Consider the following 18,901-nt stretch of genomic DNA (forward strand, 5'->3'; position numbering starts at 1 on the left):
TGATAGCCTGTAGAACTCAGGCAGAAAGGAGGCAGTTGCAAATCACTTTTGGCAGGCCAGTAGCATGAGCTTTCCCAGCATTTTAGCCTCATGCCTGTTCTATCAGGGAAAGCAAAACTTAGCTTATATCAGTGATTCTCTAACTTTAGCAAGTATCAGAATCACCTGGAGGAACTGTCAAATGTGAATGTCTGGGTGTCATATCTAGAGTTTCCAATTCAGTAAGTCTGGAGGCGAGTTACAGAAGCTGTGTTTCCAACAAGTTGCCAGGTACATGTCTCATGGGACATCTGACTCTTCCTGTGTCCCTCTTACAGGACTGTTTTGGTTACACTGGCCTCATTCAGGTAATCCTGGATAATTTCCTCAAGATCCTTAACTTAATCACATCTATAAAGTCTCTTGTGATACAAAATCCTTTGTGTCATATAAAGAGACTTTCACAGGTTCCAGGAATTAGGACATTTTGGGGAGGGGGCATTATTCAGTCTACTACAACTTCTTTTTAAGTTAGAGCTAACTCATAAACAGTTGAGATGATTATCTTATTCTAGAGACATGGAATAAATGAATAATAGAGAGCCCTAGCAGAAGGGAGAAAAAAAAATCCAACCAATTTACCTTGCAATAGTTGAAAATGATGATCTGATTGGTTAAAAAATGTCACCAGATATACAACACCACCATGTTTCCTATATTTTTTTCTTATTTTTAAAATATTTATTTATTTTGAGAGAGAGAGAGAGAGAGAGAGAGAGAAAGAGAGAGAGAGAGAGAGAGAGAGGGAAAATCCTGAGCAGGTCCCAAGCTTAGCTCAGAGGCTAACTCAGGCTCAATCCCATGACTCGTGAGATCACGACCCAAGTCAAAACCAAGATGCTTAACCAACCGAGCCACCCAGGCATCCATGCCTCCTATCTTCTGATAAAAGGGGGCTATTGCAATGATTCTTAAGGCTTTGAGTTTCTAAAGCAATACTAAAAGAGTTCTATTAAATTAGAATGAGCCACATCTAGGAAGAAGACTTGGTCTTCTTCAAAGAAGACACACAATCCTTTACATTGAGCAGATGACACAAGGAGTGGATTGCAAGCTACACAGAAGAAACTAGTCCTAGGGCAAAATTTATGATAAACTACCACATAGAAAAATTAACCATATTTTAAAACTAAAGGGAAACTCTAGTCTACATTAATCTCCCCTACTCTGAACTTCTGTAGCACTTACTGTCAAAACAAATATTTAACATTTATCATCTGCTACTTTGTATGGTAAGCTATCTTTCTATAGAATTATATTATATTTAAAAAATGACAGGTGAATTTTTAAAGGTCTGGAAACTTAAATCCATTCTCTTACATTATCATATATTTCCTAATCCATGTGTTAGCACCATAACAATAGCACATATCATTTTATGCTCTTATTTTTGTTCCTTAGCATTATTTACATATGTACATGTTTAGGTACTGATATAGCTGATACTTATGTTAATGATACTGATTATTAAATTATTCATAAATGTCACATATTTGGAATATTAAAAAAATTTTTTTGGAAATGTCAGGTAATTGGAATATTCAAAAATATTTGTTTGGTAGTTAACTTTTTATGTTTATGAGAAACAGTTTAACTTAATGGTTTTGATGCACACTTTGCTCAAAGAGAACACTGCTTTGCCAATTACTGATGGGGGACTGTGCATGTTGGTAGGCAGAATTCTAAGATTGTCCCCAAGACTTCTGTCCTCTTTGTGTGCCCACATGGTATTATCTCCTCCCTTGAATGTGGGTATAACTTGTGAACATGATGAGATATTAATCCCATTATTATGCTACAGTATATAGCCAAAGGGACATTACAGATTAACTCAGGCTCCTCCTAATCAGTTGACTTTGAATTAATAAAAAAGAGATTATCTTTTTTAGGCCAGACCTAATCAAGTAAGTCCTTTATAAAAGGTTCTGGTATCCTCCTGAAGATCAGAGATTGGCCTTGAAGAAATAAACTAACATGTTATGGGAGGACCAATGAAGGGGGTCATGTGGCAATGACCTCTGGAGCAGAAGGCAGTTTACAGCCCACAGCTAATGAAAAATGAGACATCAGGAAACTAAATTCTGCCAACAACCTCGTGAGCTTGGAAGGGGACCTAGAGTTCCAGATGAAAATGCAGCCCAGCTGTCACCCGGACTGCAGCTTTCTAAGACTGTGAGTAGAGGACCCAACCAACATGTGCCTGATGCATGACCCATAGAAATGGTGAGATAATGGGGCGCCTGGGTAGCTCAGTCGGTTAAGCATCCGACTTTGGCTCAGGTCATGATCTCATGGTCTGTAGATTCAAACCCTGCGTTGGGATCTGTGCTGACACCTCAGAGCCTGGAGCCTGCTTCAGATTCTGTGTGTCCCCCTCTCTCTGCCCCTTCTGCACTCGTGCTCTGTCTCTCTCTCTTTCAAAAATAAACATTAAAAAAATTGAAATAAAGAAATGGTGAGATAATAAATGTGTGTTGTATTTTTTAAAATTTTCTTAATGTTTTATTTATTTTTGATACAGAGAGAGACAGAGCATGAGAGGGGGAGGGAAGAGAGAGAAGGAGACACAGAATCAGAAGCAGGCTCCAGGCTCTGAACTGTCAGCACAGAGCCAGACACGGGGCTCGAACCCACGAACATGAGATCATGACCTGAGCCAAAGCTGGAGGCTTAACTAAGTGAGCCACCCAGGCGTCCCAGGTGCATGTTGTATTAAACTAGTAAATCTGTAGTACTTTGTTGCACAGCAATAAAAAAGTAATACTCAACTTGCCTGACCCTCAGTTTGCTCATCAGTAAAACAGGGATTAAAGACAACATCTACCTTAAAACTGAATGTAGTGGTCAGACAGGCAGTTATCAAGGGTGCCATTTCATAAGGGTACTAATTTATAAAAAGAAGAAAAAACATTCTTACATTTACCCAAATGTTTTTCAAGAACATTATGGGGTATGTGCGTGGGGTGACAAGGGGGAGGTGAGATCTCCAAGAGACTCGTACAGTTACAACGATTACCTTAAATTGTCTTCTAAAGCGAATGAGTTTGGTTATCCAGCTTTATTTTGCTACAGTGACTTGAAATGCTTTAGATAATGGAAAGGTTCTTTATGTTTGTCCTTAGTTGTACCCTGACATCTTGCCCTGCCTCTTAGGGCTCTTGTGATGACCAGATAATTCACACAAAGCACTTTGTATATTGTCTATCTAGTCAGTATTCAAACAATGTTTCCTATTATAATTATTAGTACTATTATTATCATTGACTTCTCTGCTGCAACAATTTTTGACATATATTTACTTCCTTGGTAGGTGTAGCACTGAGGCCTGCACATAGTACGTTGTCAATAATAAGGGGCCGACTGTATCAGATAAGTAGAAAAGTCAAGTTGGGGTATGGGTCACAGAAAATTAGAAATGAAAATCAGAATCCATGACTAGCATGAATTATGTGCTACCAAGAAGATGAAGAGAGGGGAAATAGAAAACTGCTTGTTAGGAGCTGAATATAAGAAATTAAGTTATTTTATTAGTGAAGTGAAGACAAATATTGCCTCTGGGACACATGGAAGTCACAACGGGCCCAAATAAAACAGATGTGTGTTTCTTTCTGGAGCTGTTGCTCCATGCTTTCTATGTGATGTTTACAAATGTAACCTCCTTTAACTAAGGCTTAAACTAACAAATCCCAAACTGCTGTCTCTGGCATATGGGTTTGATATGAATTTTTCAGATACATAACACTAATTTAGGAACCAATAATTTTTTTAATGGAGGCATAATTTACATATACTAAAAGGCACACATCTTAAGTGTATAGCTTGATGAATTTTTACATTTGCATATATCCATGTAATCATCATTACCCCAGAAAGATCCCTTGTGCCCTTTCAAGTCAAGCCAACCTCCTCAAACTCCCAAAGGTAACTATTATTCTCACTTCTATGACCACAGATTAGCTTTGTCTGTTTAGCTTCATATAAATGGAATCATATGGCATACTACCCTTTTGGGGCTAGTTTCTTAAGCTCAACATAATTTTGAATGTTTATTTTTGAGAAAGAGAGAGAAAAAGAGAGGCTGGGGTCAGAGAGGAGGACAGAGGATCAGAAATGGGCTCTGCACTGACTGCAGAGAGAATGTTGTGGGGCTCCAACTCACGAACCAGGAGATACTGACTGGAGCCAAAGTCGGTTGCCTAACCGACTGAGCCACCCAGGCACCCCATTAAGTTCAACATAATTTTGAGTTTCTTTTATGTTGTTGTGTGTATTAATAGGTCATTCCTTTTTATTGCTATATAGAATTTCATTGTATGAATATAACAACATTTGTTTATGCATTCTCTTATTGGATTAGGTTGTTTCTTATTTAGGGCTATTATGAATAAAGCTGCTAGCAATATTCTTATACAAAGTCTTTTTTGGACATACGTATTTATTTTTCTTGGGCAAGGGTAGGCATAGGTTTGACGTTATTAGCAATAGTCAGAGTGGTCGTTCTGTTTTACATCACCATCAGCAAAGTAAGAGTCTCAGTTGCTTCTCATGCACACTAACATTCGATAGTATGTCCTTATTCTTAGCCAGTCTGGTGTGTAGTGAAATATCATTGTAATTTTATTTTGCATTTCCCTGATATATAATGACAATTAATTAACATATGCTTTTTGGCCATTTGGATATCTTTTGTGAAGTGCTTGTTGAAACCAATACCCTTAAATAATTCAAAATAGTTTTTAAATTTTTAAAAATGTTTATTATTTTTGAGAGAGAAAAAACATAAGTGGGGGAGGGGCAGAGAGAGAGAGGGAGACAGAGAATCCAAAGAAGGCTCTGAGCTGTCAGCACAAAACCCAACTCGGGGCTCAAACCCATGAACGTGAGCTGAAGTTGGATGCTAAACTGACTGACATACACCCCCCAAAATAATTTTTACAGGGCTGAGATGGGAAATGGAAAATGAAGGTCAGAGAAGACATCTTTATACAAATTATTACTGATGAGAGAACTATGTTCTAAATATTCACCTTCACTGACCATTGAACTGAACTAAACATAGAGTTTACTATGTACTATGCTAAATGTTTTACATCTCAACCTGTAATTCTTGATCAAGACCTGAGCCAAAACCAAGAGTCAAATGCTTATCCAACTGAGCCGCCCAAGAGCCTCTTAGCCTATAATTCTTAACAACAACTCTGTAAGGTAGTTATTACAGTTACCAATTTGCATGTGAGAGAATGAAGTGCACTGAATCAACACAACTTTCCCAAGATCACATCATAGTATATGTGATAAATGGGAATGTCTCACTCCAAATCTTTAGTGTTCTATTACTCCGTAATGTAGCTTTAAAAAAATGGTTTAATATGAATTGCTATTAAATATAGAAAAGTTTAATCATCTCAGTGAATAAAAATAAGTGAATAATAATAATAAGACAATGTCCACTCACGTAATCACTATCCAAGAAAGAGAAAGCTGCCGGTATGCAGAAGACCTTGCTCAATTTCTACTCTCTACCTCTCCTGTCTGAGGGAATGACCATCTTGACTTTTATGGGAATAACTTCTCTGATCAAGACCTGAGCCAAAACCAAGAGTCAAATGCTTAACCAACTGAGCCGCCCAAAAGCCCCTCAGCCTATAATTCTTAACAACAACTCTGTGAGGTTAAGAGTACATTCCAGAATTTGGTTTTACCTGTTTATTTTTGAAGTAAAAGGGAATATTATGAACTACATTTTGTATCTGACTTCTCTGCCCAACCTTGTAATTGTGAAGTTCATACATGATATAGAATGTGGGTATAATTTGTTCATTCTCAGGAAAGGTTTGCAAAGGTTAGCAAAGTTCTGGAAAGGGTCAGATAATAAACCTTTGAGAGTCTGCAGTCCATATGGTCTTTGTCATAACTACTCAGTCTTGCTTTTGTATTGTGAAAGCAAGAGACAATACATAATGAAAGACTGGTCCAGTTAAACCTTATTAATGGACACTAAAATTTGAATTTCAGGTAATTTTCCCATTTTATGAAATATTCTACACCCCCCCTTAAAAATGTTAAAAACCATTCTTAAATCATGAGTTTGGATATGGCCTGCTATATTCTGCCATTTGAACATGATGATTACATTGAGTGTGCCTCCCATTAAAGGATTCCATGAATATGCTAAGATATGCTTAAAAGCCATCACAATGACTAGGCTGTCAAACATTATCTGTGTGATGAAAATCAGTTGAATGGAGTGTTTAATCAGAGATGAACAAAATGATATTTAGCAGAAAAACATGCAGACGAGGCAGGAAAAACAAATGGTATAAATGCAAAAATAAGTTTAGACAAGATAATGATCTGTAGATCACAACAAATAAAAACGTTGAGTTCAAGGGGCACCTGGTAGTTCAGTTGGTTGAGCATCCAACTCTTGATTTCAGCTCAGGTCATGATATCAGGGTCATGGGATCAAGACCTGCGTCGGGCTCTGCACTAAGCCTGCTTAAGATTCTCTCTTCCTCTGATCCTGCCACACTCACTCTCTCTCTTTCTCTCTTTTTTTAAAAAAAGGAAACAACAGAATAATGAAATCATTCTATTAAAAAAATTGAGTTCAAAATGGTAGCATCTTAGGATTTGTATTATAAAAAGGTACCACAAACCTTGACTACATTTTAAGACTCTACAAGTGGCACAAATAAAGCCAATAAAGTCTTTGATGGGATACAATATGGGATCCATAGCATAAAGAAAGATGAGGAGAAAGTGCAGACATAGTTGGAGTAAAATGTCTTTTAACTTGAGTAGATACATGCTTGTGACAACATAAAAAAAATAAGTAACAGGAGACAAACAAAACATGAGACAAGCATAAAATGTATAAAAAAATGTTTAAAAAATGTAAGAGACCTAGCATGGACACAATGAAGGATTTCCTGAGAGTGAAAGTAAATTTCTGAGCTGGAAGAAGGTTTCCTGAATCTTTAAGATACTTTCTTAAAATATGCCATTAAAAAGACTTCATAGGAAACAAAGTGTCTCTAAACACTATATCATCTTGTATACATCTTTGCACAGACAACTATCATGTATGTGCAAGCATATACATGAACATACACAATCACATACTATTCCTATGGTGATTCAAGACTTTTCAGTGTTCTCACATGTTAAAAAAAACAAAAACCAAACACCTGCAGTATTGCTTTGTAAAATACAATCAACAAGTATATTTTGTAGGTTTCTGCAAATCATTTTTATAGGCCTGGCCAGTCTCTTTGCTATGAAGCCATAAGAGAAGAGGTGAATTAAACTGCAGCAATTATTTCTTGCAACAGGTAGTTAGTTATTTTGCATGATTAGGAAGTGATTATTTATAATGCATTTATGAATTGTTAACCAGAGAATTAGTGGTTAACAATATCAATAAATATTATTGATCTATTTATGATATTCAAGTCTCTAATGGCAAATGATAATTTACTATCCTGGCAAACACCCTATTAACAATCCTCACGTTCCCACAGATAGCCTTCTAAGAATGAAAATCTCAATTTTATAACTTCAAAATTTCCCCCTGTGCTATTTAATGAGGAGTCAGAAATTCAAGACCTATATTAAATATTTCTAAACCTAAATTACTGTGTGGGGGACAGGGCATTGCATTACTCAGAACATTTGGAATGAATGTGAAATAAGGCATAGAGCGACATGCTGCATTTTTAAAGTTGGCCTTCTATGGACCAGTTGTCAAGCTGACAGAAGCTTGTAATGCAACAGCTGCACTGTGTGGTTTGCCAAAGTCTCTTCCCAAATAAATGTTCATTCTCTCCAGCGCAATTAACTCTCCTACACTGGCAGATTTTGCTAGAAGATCATCAAGGTAGATTACCTTCTAGCGTTATGAACTAAATACTTACAGGTGTTATATCATCAGTTATAACTTACAAACTTTTGCATTTAGGAAGACATCCAGGCAAATGAATCATCTGAGTTATGAATTATTTATAAGAAATTCACAGCATGCTCCTGGCATCATCCATGGCCTTTTCCAGGTCATATGACACCAATTAGAGCTGAATTTTAAATTATTCAATAACCTGAACTCTCTTGTCATTTAACATATAGATATCAATGCAGTAAACAAGTTAAATCTAATGGGCCCTAGAGGTTTAAGCTTCTCTGCTGCTCAGCAGTTGAAGCTGTAGGCTATCAATGGAAGAGAAAAATAACAGAATGCAGCAGTCAAATGTATTTGCAAGACTCTAATGACTTATTCTAGTTCCCACAGGGATTGTGGCACAACCTAGGATTATTGAATCTAAAAGACATTAAAGTCAATAATCATGAGATTTAAAAGGATATAGATATAGACACATGGTAATGTACAGGTGACAAAATACTAGCAGCACATTCCAAATGCCATTACCAACTTTTAGGGTATGTACACGAGAAGTGTGCCAAAACTCCTAATAGTAACTACCAGACTCAGAAGAGGCTAAGCCTCAAAACATTTAATCATTCCTACATTTCTTGAAAGTTGGATGTGATGATTTGCTGTAAAAATGAATGAGAGCATGGAATAATTGATAGTACACTTGAGTTGAGGTCAAAAGACCTTGACTAGAATTCTAGTATGGCCACTTAGGAATTCTGTTATTTTTGAAAAGTCATTTTATATCTCTTGGGAAGTTTAGACATTTATAAAATAAGGGTTTGGATTTGACCATCTCTATAGCTTATGCTATCTTTAAGAGCTAAAAAACCCAGGGATTGGATTGTTATGCCCCAAAGAGATGAAAGAAAAGAGTTAGATGAAAAATTATACCAATCAATAAAGCTTAGCTCTCAACTAACAGAATTAACTGCAAAATTACTGAATGCCCTTTGATTCTATTTCCCCTAACAAATTCTGTGGGTTGCTTTTATCAACTTTTAAAGTGTTTATTTTGAGAGAAAGTGAGTGAGCAGAGGAGGTGCAGAGAGAGGGGGAGAGAAAGAATCCCAAGCAGGCTCTGTGCTGTCAGTACAAAGCACGATGCCGGGCTCAAACACACGAACTGTGAGATCATGACCTGAGCTGAAATCAAGAGTGAGATGCTTAACTGACTGAGCCACCCAGGCACCCTGCAAATTTCTGTGTTTCAATGTTACTGCCTTATGTGATTTACTTAAATCAGCCTCTTAATTTATCTAATCATTAAATCTGAAAGATACAAATGAATATTGAATAAGACAAATGTATAGTTGTGAAGATAGTTCCAAATACTTGGATTAACTTTAAATATTTTGATGGGATGGGATAACCATTCACCACAGAAATACATAACAGGGATTCTGATTCAAATTGGTTTTACATATATGATTGTAAATGGTAAAAGAAATAAAAGGAGATTTGCACATGGTTTTCTAAATCTACCAAAGGAAACAGATGCACAAGGCTAGTTTTAATTCAATGAAGATCAGAAAGAAGGTAAAAATAATGCTATAGAGAAAATGAAACAAAGACAAATTAGAAGTGGTGAGGACAAGCTTCATGTGCATAAAAATGAAAAGAAAACATACTGGATATTAAAACAAAAGGTACTTTGATTCAGTTAAGGATGCAGCACAAGAAAGTCATCCTTAAAAGTTTACACTAATTTTCCTGTGCACCATCTTGGCTTTATGTTCATAGAGTGTATCCTGGGGCTCCAAGCAGAGGTCCTCCTAGTCTGTTACTGTCCTCTCTTCTGTGGCTCCAGTGACAATCTCAAGAATGGAAATAAGGAAGTATAGGCAGATGTTTCAATGTAGTCCATTTTAAAGGAAGCAAGCAAGATTAGTTTGTGTCAAATGAAAGGAATTCTTAATATACTTTCTAGAAAACATAAAGTTAACACCATTTAAACGTAACCAACTGTCTCTGAAGGGAGGTCAGAGTTAGATTTATGTTTATGCTCTTTGGTGAGGGAAAAAAGTATCTGTGTTGTATCTTTGAAACTAGCAAGCAAAAATAAACTCCGCTGAAAAAGAATATTTAAGAAATACCAAGAAATATACCCCGCACTGTCCTTGTAGGAAACAGGAGGAAGGGGAAACCAGCCTATTGCTTATTACACCAAGATTTCCTGAAATGAATCATAGCCCTTAAAGATTAGAGTCTTCTATATCCTTTTTTCCCTTGTAGAAATTATTGCAGACCAGGTATATTGAAGAGATCTAATGAGAGGCATTTCTGAAAGCCCAGGGAACTACCAAACCAGAAATATTTAAAGTAACCAACCTTAAAGGGTATCCCTTCCTTGGGGACTCAAGATTTTTTTTAGAAATCTTAGTCCTTTAAATGCATAGAGCCAACTCCTGACTTTGAAAATTTTAGGACATTACTTATTAGCTAGTTTAGTGTACTCTAAAAAATCAAGAGACTTCATTTAGAAATTAATAAAAAGGGGTGCCTGGGTGGCTCAGTTGGTTAAGCGCCCGACTTCGGCTCAGATCATGATCTCACGGTTCATGGGTTCGAGCCCCACATTGGGCTCTGTGCTGACCACTAGTTCAGAGCCTGGAGCCTGTCTTCAGATCCTGTCACTCCTTCTCTCTCTGACCCTCCCCTACTCATGGTGTCTCTCTCTCTCTCTCTCTCTCTCAAAAATAAAAACATTAAACAAAAAATTTAAATTTAGAAATTAATAAAAAATAAATGATGCAATTTCTGTGTGCTCAAATGCCCTGACTCCTTTTCTAACCTTCGAAATGCAACTCGTGCTTCTAGGCTGGCTTAGTCTGGTTTGGTACCACTTCCTGCCATTGTGGCTTCCTCATCCTCCAGCTCAGCTTGGTTGTACCTTCTCCAGGAGGATTTAGTTCATCCCTTCATTGTTTTATTTATTTCATCCTGCTCTGTAGCAGTTCAATATTAACGGTTTTCACATCTTGAAGTTTTCCCCGTTATGTGTAAGTATTTACACTTCTTATGGAAACTACAAACTCTTTGAGAGCAGAGATATAAAAAGATATCATTACTTTTGTTTATTGTTATATCTCAGTAAGAGATAGTAGGGGCTTATTAGATAATGTTTTTGCATATAGTTTGGCTCCACTCCAGGATATGCCCGGTAGAACTTCAGGGGAGGGGCAATGGTACTTTCAACTTCATATTACAACGATACTGGTCTTTATAAATAAAAGATAACTTAACTAATGAACATGTGTTGAATAAACCAATAAACAGGAAGCGGGAGTATCAACAATTAAATGGCCTACCTTGTATACTAAGGAGCCTGATGGTAATTTACAGCAAAATGCATTTTACTTTTTTCAGGAACCACTTACTTTTTCTACAAGTATTTTTTCTCAGAATGTTTAAAGGTTAATAAAGGGGCACCTGGGTGGCTCAGTTAAGTGTCTGACTTTGGCTCAGATCATGATCTCAGGGTTTGTGTATTCAAGCCCCGCATTAGGCTTTGTAATGACAGCTCAAAGCCTGGAGCCTGCTTCAGATTCTGTGTCTCCCTCTCTCTCTCTGCCCCTCCCCCACTTGTACTCTATCTTGCTTTGTCTCAAAAATAAATTTAAAAAATGTTAAACAAAATAAAGGTTAATAAAAGATTCCATAAATTCAAGAAAAATTCCAATTCTGTATTTCAGGGGTCTCAATGCCTATTTAGTTTAGATCTGTGAAACAGTAAATTATAAGGACACTGTCTGCTTCTGAGATAAGAATTTAAACTTAAAGCAGATGATACATTAATTTCTAGAATGCTCCATGAAAAGGTTTTCAAACAAGAAACTACATTGAAAGACTAGAAAACATGTGCTATATCAACCTTGATAAGAACAGGCAAAGAGGTTAAAAAATGTAATATCTGAAATAAAAGGCAACTGCTACAAAGTTTCCTAGTTTGAGTTATATTTAAAAATCAGCCTTAACATAACTGACTTTCATACTGTAAACAAGGCTGGCAGGTTTTGAGATGCCTATGGACAAACAGATTCAGTATTATAATCCTCCTCCTGTTCTGTAAGTTACTCAAAGGTCTAGGCTCCCACCTTGGAGTGAGCAGGCAGGGTAGGGGGCTGGCAGTATCTGCCGGACACTATGCTAGGACACAAGAATACAAAGCTCAATAAAGCCCCAACCTTCATGAATTTTAGCTAAGGGAAAAAAACATTTTACATGATAAGGTCTACTAAGAGTGTTATGTACAAAGAGTTAAAAGTGTTAGTGAGATCAGATTTGCCTCTAGTGGGGGCAGGAGGAGTTTGGAAGTTTTCATAGTGGAGAAGACATTTAAATTGTAGAAGAAAGAATGGAGTTTATTAATGATAAAGGTGTGTGTGAGGGTGCGTAGTGTGTGTAGGGTATGACATTTCAGACAAAACAGGGATTGTGAAAATAAGTATGTTTGGTAAACTCTAAGTAGTCTAGAGCATGGTGGACAGGAGGATGGGGAATGGATGAAGCCAGGTAGATGCCAGATATAAATGGTGTAAATGCCACACTAAAGAAGTTTCACTTAAAATTTTTTATGCCCACCTAATACACGAGATGACCAATGGGCCAGTTGGTGGGTAGCTGGAAGGAAATAAAATAATGAAATGCAAGATAATCTACTCAGTACTTGAAGGAATCAAGACATAAAGTTTATATGGGGAGATAGAAAAAGACAACGAAGGCAGGTCTATGTCAGATGAAAACAGTAAAAAATGAAATTGAAATAATATAATTAAAATTAAAGTGTTCAGATCTACACACTATATTTAATGATCTTTAGAGAGTAAGGGGACCAGGTAGAGGGTGGATGCCTAGCAAAGGCAATAAAAAGGAACTTTAGTAGAAGGAAGGCACCACTGAAATTTCTACAATTTGTTGATTAAGTAAGTATTGAATTTCTCCAGGGTCAATACCTCCAAATTCTCAAAAAGGTTGGGCAAAATCCATTGTGGATTAGTTTATTTCAGTCAGTCTCCTGTCATGAATAAGTATGAGGACAAACTGTTTTAAAAAATCTGTTTGAAGGCACTGATGTGTTACCAAGGTAGTGAGGACATGAAGAGGCCAGCATCCCAGATTGAAGGTAAACAAGAAAAGATAGCTTGACATTAGTTGTCACTTTTCTGTTCAAGACATTCTAAATTAGGATGCTGGCTAGGAAGCTGGGGAGTGTTGTAAGCATCTCCCAGGGCTGGAAACCAAATCTGGATTTCAGAGTCTGCAAGAAAGAGGTCCTGAAAAAAAACCCATTGAGACCCCTCAAAAGCTTGTAGTAAAAATGAAATAGAAATAGAAAAGCCCATGTACATACTTAAGTTGAACTTCAAAATCCACCCAGTCTCAGGCTGGGTTAAGGTAACTTAAATCAAAGCTAACTGCCTCTAAGAAGAAAAAGCAAATTCTTTCTGGATAAAGATAACATCAGAGACCTATATTATAAATAATATATTCATAGACACTGTCTGGCATTCAGTAAAAAAAAATAAGCAAGCATGCAAAAAAATAAAAATAATAAACTTACAAGAGAAAAAAGACAATAGAAATAGAACCACAAGAGATTTACATGTTGGCATTATCAAATATGGACTTTAGAGTACTTGCTGTTTACAACTAAGGAATTAAATAATATCATAGAAAATACTGCAGAGAACCATCAACTAGAAAAAAAATCAAGTGGAAAATACAACAAATATGATTAAAATTTAATAGCAGAATAGATATATCTGAGGAGACAGTGAATTAGAGTAAACATCAGAAGAAAATATCTAGAGCAACATGAAGAGATGGAAGTAAAAGGATAGAAATCTATAAAAGAATGTATGGGACATGATGCCAAAAGCCTAAAGAGGGAATGGGGAAGAAGTAATATTTGAAAAGATAGAGAATTTTTCAAAAATTCACAAGAATTTTTTCAAATGCTTGTGTTATCAAGCCACAAATTTAAGAAGCAGTATGATTCTAAAGGATATTACACATAAAGAAAGCCAACCAAGGACAAAACATGCTCAAAAGCCAACAGATAAAACAAGTATCTTACCTTTGAGGAGACAATCATAAGACTTACTTTCAACTGAAAGTAATTCTATTACCTATTGAAACTATTTACTAAAAATGAATGTGACAGATTTTGCTTCCAGACCCAAGGGAGTAAGTGGGCCAAAAATTAACCTCAACAAGAGGTTAATTTTCTTGTGTAATTCTTAAACAAGAAAAGCTGACAAAATGTAGGAAAAATATATTTCAGATGGTAGGAAACAAGTAGCAGAAATTCTGATGTCCAAGAGAAAAGAAGAAAACCCAGTAAATCCTATGATAGCATTGGATTTCTGCCTGAAGGCAACTTTTGAATGTTAGCACAGAGAAGGAGGAACACAGATAGAGCCCAACATTTTCAACTGAACTGGGAAGTCAGAGATTAGAGTTGAGGGAAGCTGAAATGGGTAGAATGTGAAGGACTAAGTATCCAAGGGAAGGGAGCACGAGGTTCTCCCTGATTGTTTGGCTGATTACCAATCTGTACATATAAAGGATGAAAACTCAGGAGTAAATTCCAAGGTAGGAACAATTACATGGAAGCTCCAGAAAGAATAATTCACAAAGTTCAAGACAGGGAGGACACTCCAGCCATAGCAGAGAGGTTTCATTGAATATAAGGAGCATTTAAAATAGATCGCAGAAGAGCTACATCTTAGGTATGTGGCAAAATTGCCCCTACAGTAAAGGCTAAATTAGAGTTACCCTAAAACAGCTTATTAATAGACCTGGAATGTACCAAACTAATCCAAAAGCAACTTCACTGCTGGCCAAAACAGACCCTGACACTTTGTAGAGAAACACAACAAAATCCAGTACCCAACAATGGAAAATTCACAATGTATAGCATTTACTTACTAGGTAGAGTTAGAAACAAAAATGTGACTTACAACCAAGAGAAAAATCAATCAATGGAAACATAAAAATAACAGAAATGATGGAATTATCAGACAAAAACCTAAAATGAGTGAGTGATTATAAATAAATATATTCAAAGACATCATGTAAAACAAGATGAGGAGAGAGATGCAAAATGTATTACTTTTAACCATAGCATTTCTAGAGAAGAGAATGTCTAGAAATGAAAATTTCACTTTATGACATTAATAGCACATTCGATAATTGCAGAAGACAACTTTTTATGAAGATAGAAATTGACAAAATATTCAAAGTGAAGTAAAGAAAGAGAGAGGGAAGATGAAAAAGGAGAAAAATAGTATTGGTAATCTTTATAAAATATTTAAAAATAATAACAAGTACACAATTTTTTTCATGAAATAGTGGAAACAGAAATACCAGACACTTATTTTATATGGCTAGCATTACCTTGATATGAAAACCAAAGATATTACAAAAAAATAACAAATTAATATTCCTTCATAAACATGGATGTAAAAATTCTCAACACAATATTAGCAAATTAAATATGGCAATATATAAAAATGAAAATATAAAATGAACAAATAGGGTTTATCCCAGAAAAGGTAAGTTGATCTAATAACTGAAAATCAATCTGTGAAATACACTATCTTACCAGAATAAAATATAATTATATGTCATATTGATAGAAGCAAAATAAGCCTTTGACAAAAACTCAACAACTAATCAGGAAATTATAAATAGGAAGAAGATGCCTCAACTAGATAAAGAGTAATTAATGCAAAACCTATAACTGGCATCAGACTTAATGGTGAAAGACACAATGCATTCCATACGAACCTGGAAAAAAAGACAAAAATGTCCACTCTCAGCACATCTCTTCAGCACTATATTTGAGATCCTAGCAAGTGCAATAAGGGAATACAGATAGTTTCTGACCTAGGATAGTTCAACCAATGAGTCTTTGACTTACGATGGTGCAAAAGTGATACATATACAAATTTTGAATTTTGATCTTTTCCTGTGCTAGTGATATGCAGTAAAATATTCTCCCATAGTGTTGGGCAGTGACAGCAAGCAACAGATCCTATTCAGCCACATGATAATAAGGGAGAACAACTGAATCATGATCATCTTGTACCCATATAGCTATTGTGTTTATCACTTTCAGTATGGTATTCAGTCAACTACATGACATATTCAACACCTGATTATAAAATAGGTTTTGGGCTAGATAACTTTGCCTAACTGTAGTCTAATGTATGTGTTCTGAAAACATTTAAAGTAGGCTTGGTTAACCTATGATGTTTGGTAGGTTAGGTGTATCAAATGCATTTCTGACATGGTATTTTCAATTTATGATGGCTTTACTGGCACATAATCCCATTACAACTCACAGAAGCTCTATATATACAAGTAAGGTATATTTTTATATTGGTAAAGAACATTAGAAGTTGAAACAAAAATACTGTTTACAAGAGCAACTATATAGAGATAAATTCAACAAAATATGTACATAATTGTATGATGAAAATTAAGAAGTACTACTGAGAGGAACTCAAGAAGACATGAATATACGGAGAGAGATACAGTGCCCATGGGTCAAAGGACTCAATATCATTAAGATGTCAGTTTCCACCAAACTGATTTATAGTTTCAATGAAATCCTATTATATTCTTTTGTAAAAGTTGGCAAGCTCAATTTGAAATCTATATGAAAATTCAATGGAACTTGAATAGCAAAAATAATTTTGAAGACAAAGAATGAAGTTCAAGGACTTAACACTGTCTAATTTCAGAATATTATAAAGTTGTATAATGACATTCTTGCCCTGGCATTAGGATTAGGGAAAGAGATAACTGGAAAAGGATAGAGTCCAGAAGTGGACTCACATATATATGTGATCGATTGTCACTTGACAAAGATAATATATTAGCTTTTTAATGCTGTGCAACAGAAAACCACAAACTCAGAAGCTTAAAATAACATAAATTATTTTTTATGGATCAGGATACATATCCATGATCCTGCTCAGGCTTTTACAAGGCTGAAATCAAAATACTGACAATCACCAAACCTGAGGGGGCCCTCTCTTACTTAGTTGGCAGAATTCATTTCCTTGCAGTTGGAGAACTCACAAAGCCTTGTTTCTTCAAGTCAAGAAAGGGATCTCTGGAGAGGGCCCCACGTGCTCTTGTTGTAATGCTTTTCCTTGATGAAGTCAGGTTTATTCAGGATCTCCTTCTTAATTAACTCAAACTGAACTGATGTGGGACCTGAATTACATTACAAAATTCCTTTACCTTTGTCATATCCTAATGGCTAGGTGCAAGGCACAAGTTCTGCTCCCATTCAAGGGGAGGGAATTATACAAGGGCATGACACAATGGAGGTCATCTTACTGTGTGTCTGCTAATGGTAGCAAGGATTGTCTATTCAACAAATAATCCTGGACAACTGTAGAGCCATTAGGAAAAAATAAAACTTTAACCCTTATGTCACCACACACAGAAAAATAACTCAAAAGGAATTATGGATCTCAACATAAAAACTAAAACTATACAGTTCTAGAAGAAAATATGGGAATCTTAGCAACTGTATGGTAGGTAAAGTAGGATTTCCATATTTAGTGAAGAAAAATACAGGATTCCAGTAAAATTTAAAATTCAGATAACAATGTATAATTTTTTGGCATAAATATGTTCTAAATATTTCAGAGGACATACCAATATTTTAAAAAATTTATGGGTATGTTATCAGTGGACTTGTCTGGTTAAATATACAGACTATTTCAGGTGATGTTGAAATCATATAGTGAGTCCATGACCTGCAAACTGACCTTGTACCAGAACCATGATACAATATGTGGTATTTTAAGAATAGTTTGTCATTTGTATTCTAAAATTATATTAAAATCAGAGAAATTTTAAAAAATTACGTTACTTTCACATGAAATAACTATGTTACTATATTAATACTTTAGATTCTTAATCAAGTCTATATTTTAAAATTTTATTAAAAATATTTTTAATTTTATTTATTTTTGAGAGAGAGACAGAGTGCAAGTTTGGGAGGAGCAGAGAATCTGAAGCTGGCTCCAGGCTCTGAGCTGTCACCACAGAGCTTGACATGGGGCTCAAATTCAGGAACAGTGAGATCATGACCTGAGTTGAAGTAGGTCACCTAACTGACTTAGCCACTCAGGCACTCCTAAATCAAGCCTATTTTAAATTTATGATTTAATATTAAATATGTTAGTAATATTAAAATTTTTTAATGTTTATTTATTTTTGAGAGAGAGACAGTCTGCTGGAAGCTATTTTTGAAGTAAGGTGGGTTTGCAAGGGGCGGGGGCTCCTGCTGTCGAATGGCGACAGATGTCTACCCTACTTGGTTATTTTTGCTTGAGCAACAATCCTCCAAGGCGCCTTGCCCCCTTAGCCAAAAACATGCTGATTGCACCTTGTGAATGAACTTATAGGAGTTTCTTCTTTTGTGATTATAGGAGCAAATATTACATTTCCTGAGAAACCTGTTTTACTTTCCCTCAAGAACACAGGCTATTGAACCCTGCTCACAAAGAACTGACCCTTGCTTTTGCTATGCTTAAAACATTGCCTTGTATTTGAATGCTAAAGATACCTTCCTTCCCCATGTGATAAGCATCTGGTCACCTACATCAATCACTACTGATAAAGATTATGCATGAGTCTTCTACCAATCTCTGTTCTGGAAAATTTTTACATACCAAAGAATTTGTCATCAGAAATCATTGTCTAAGGCAAATGCCACTTCTCTTTTGTACCCCGTACATTTTTCCAATAAATAAAGCTGACTCTCTGGTCAGAGCAGAGATGCCTGCCTGGTGATCAGAAAGAAGCTGAGGCTTTCTCACTCTCTTTTGCCGACACTGTCCATCCATCCTTCAGAGAGCTCTGGACCTGCTGGAGCCAGACTCTGGCAACAGACAGAGCTCA

At 35.9% G+C, this 18,901-nt stretch overlaps 1 protein-coding gene across 3 annotated transcripts in view; it reads right to left on the minus strand.

Moving 5' to 3' along the window:
• Positions 1 to 18,901, minus strand: part of KIAA1328 (KIAA1328 ortholog) — a 336,176-nt gene that overhangs the window by 130,849 nt on the left and 186,426 nt on the right. The gene's annotated exons all lie outside the window — the stretch shown is intronic.

This window comes from Suricata suricatta, chromosome 14 (genome assembly GCF_006229205.1).
Source record: "Suricata suricatta isolate VVHF042 chromosome 14, meerkat_22Aug2017_6uvM2_HiC, whole genome shotgun sequence".
Lineage (NCBI taxonomy): Eukaryota > Metazoa > Chordata > Mammalia > Carnivora > Herpestidae > Suricata > Suricata suricatta.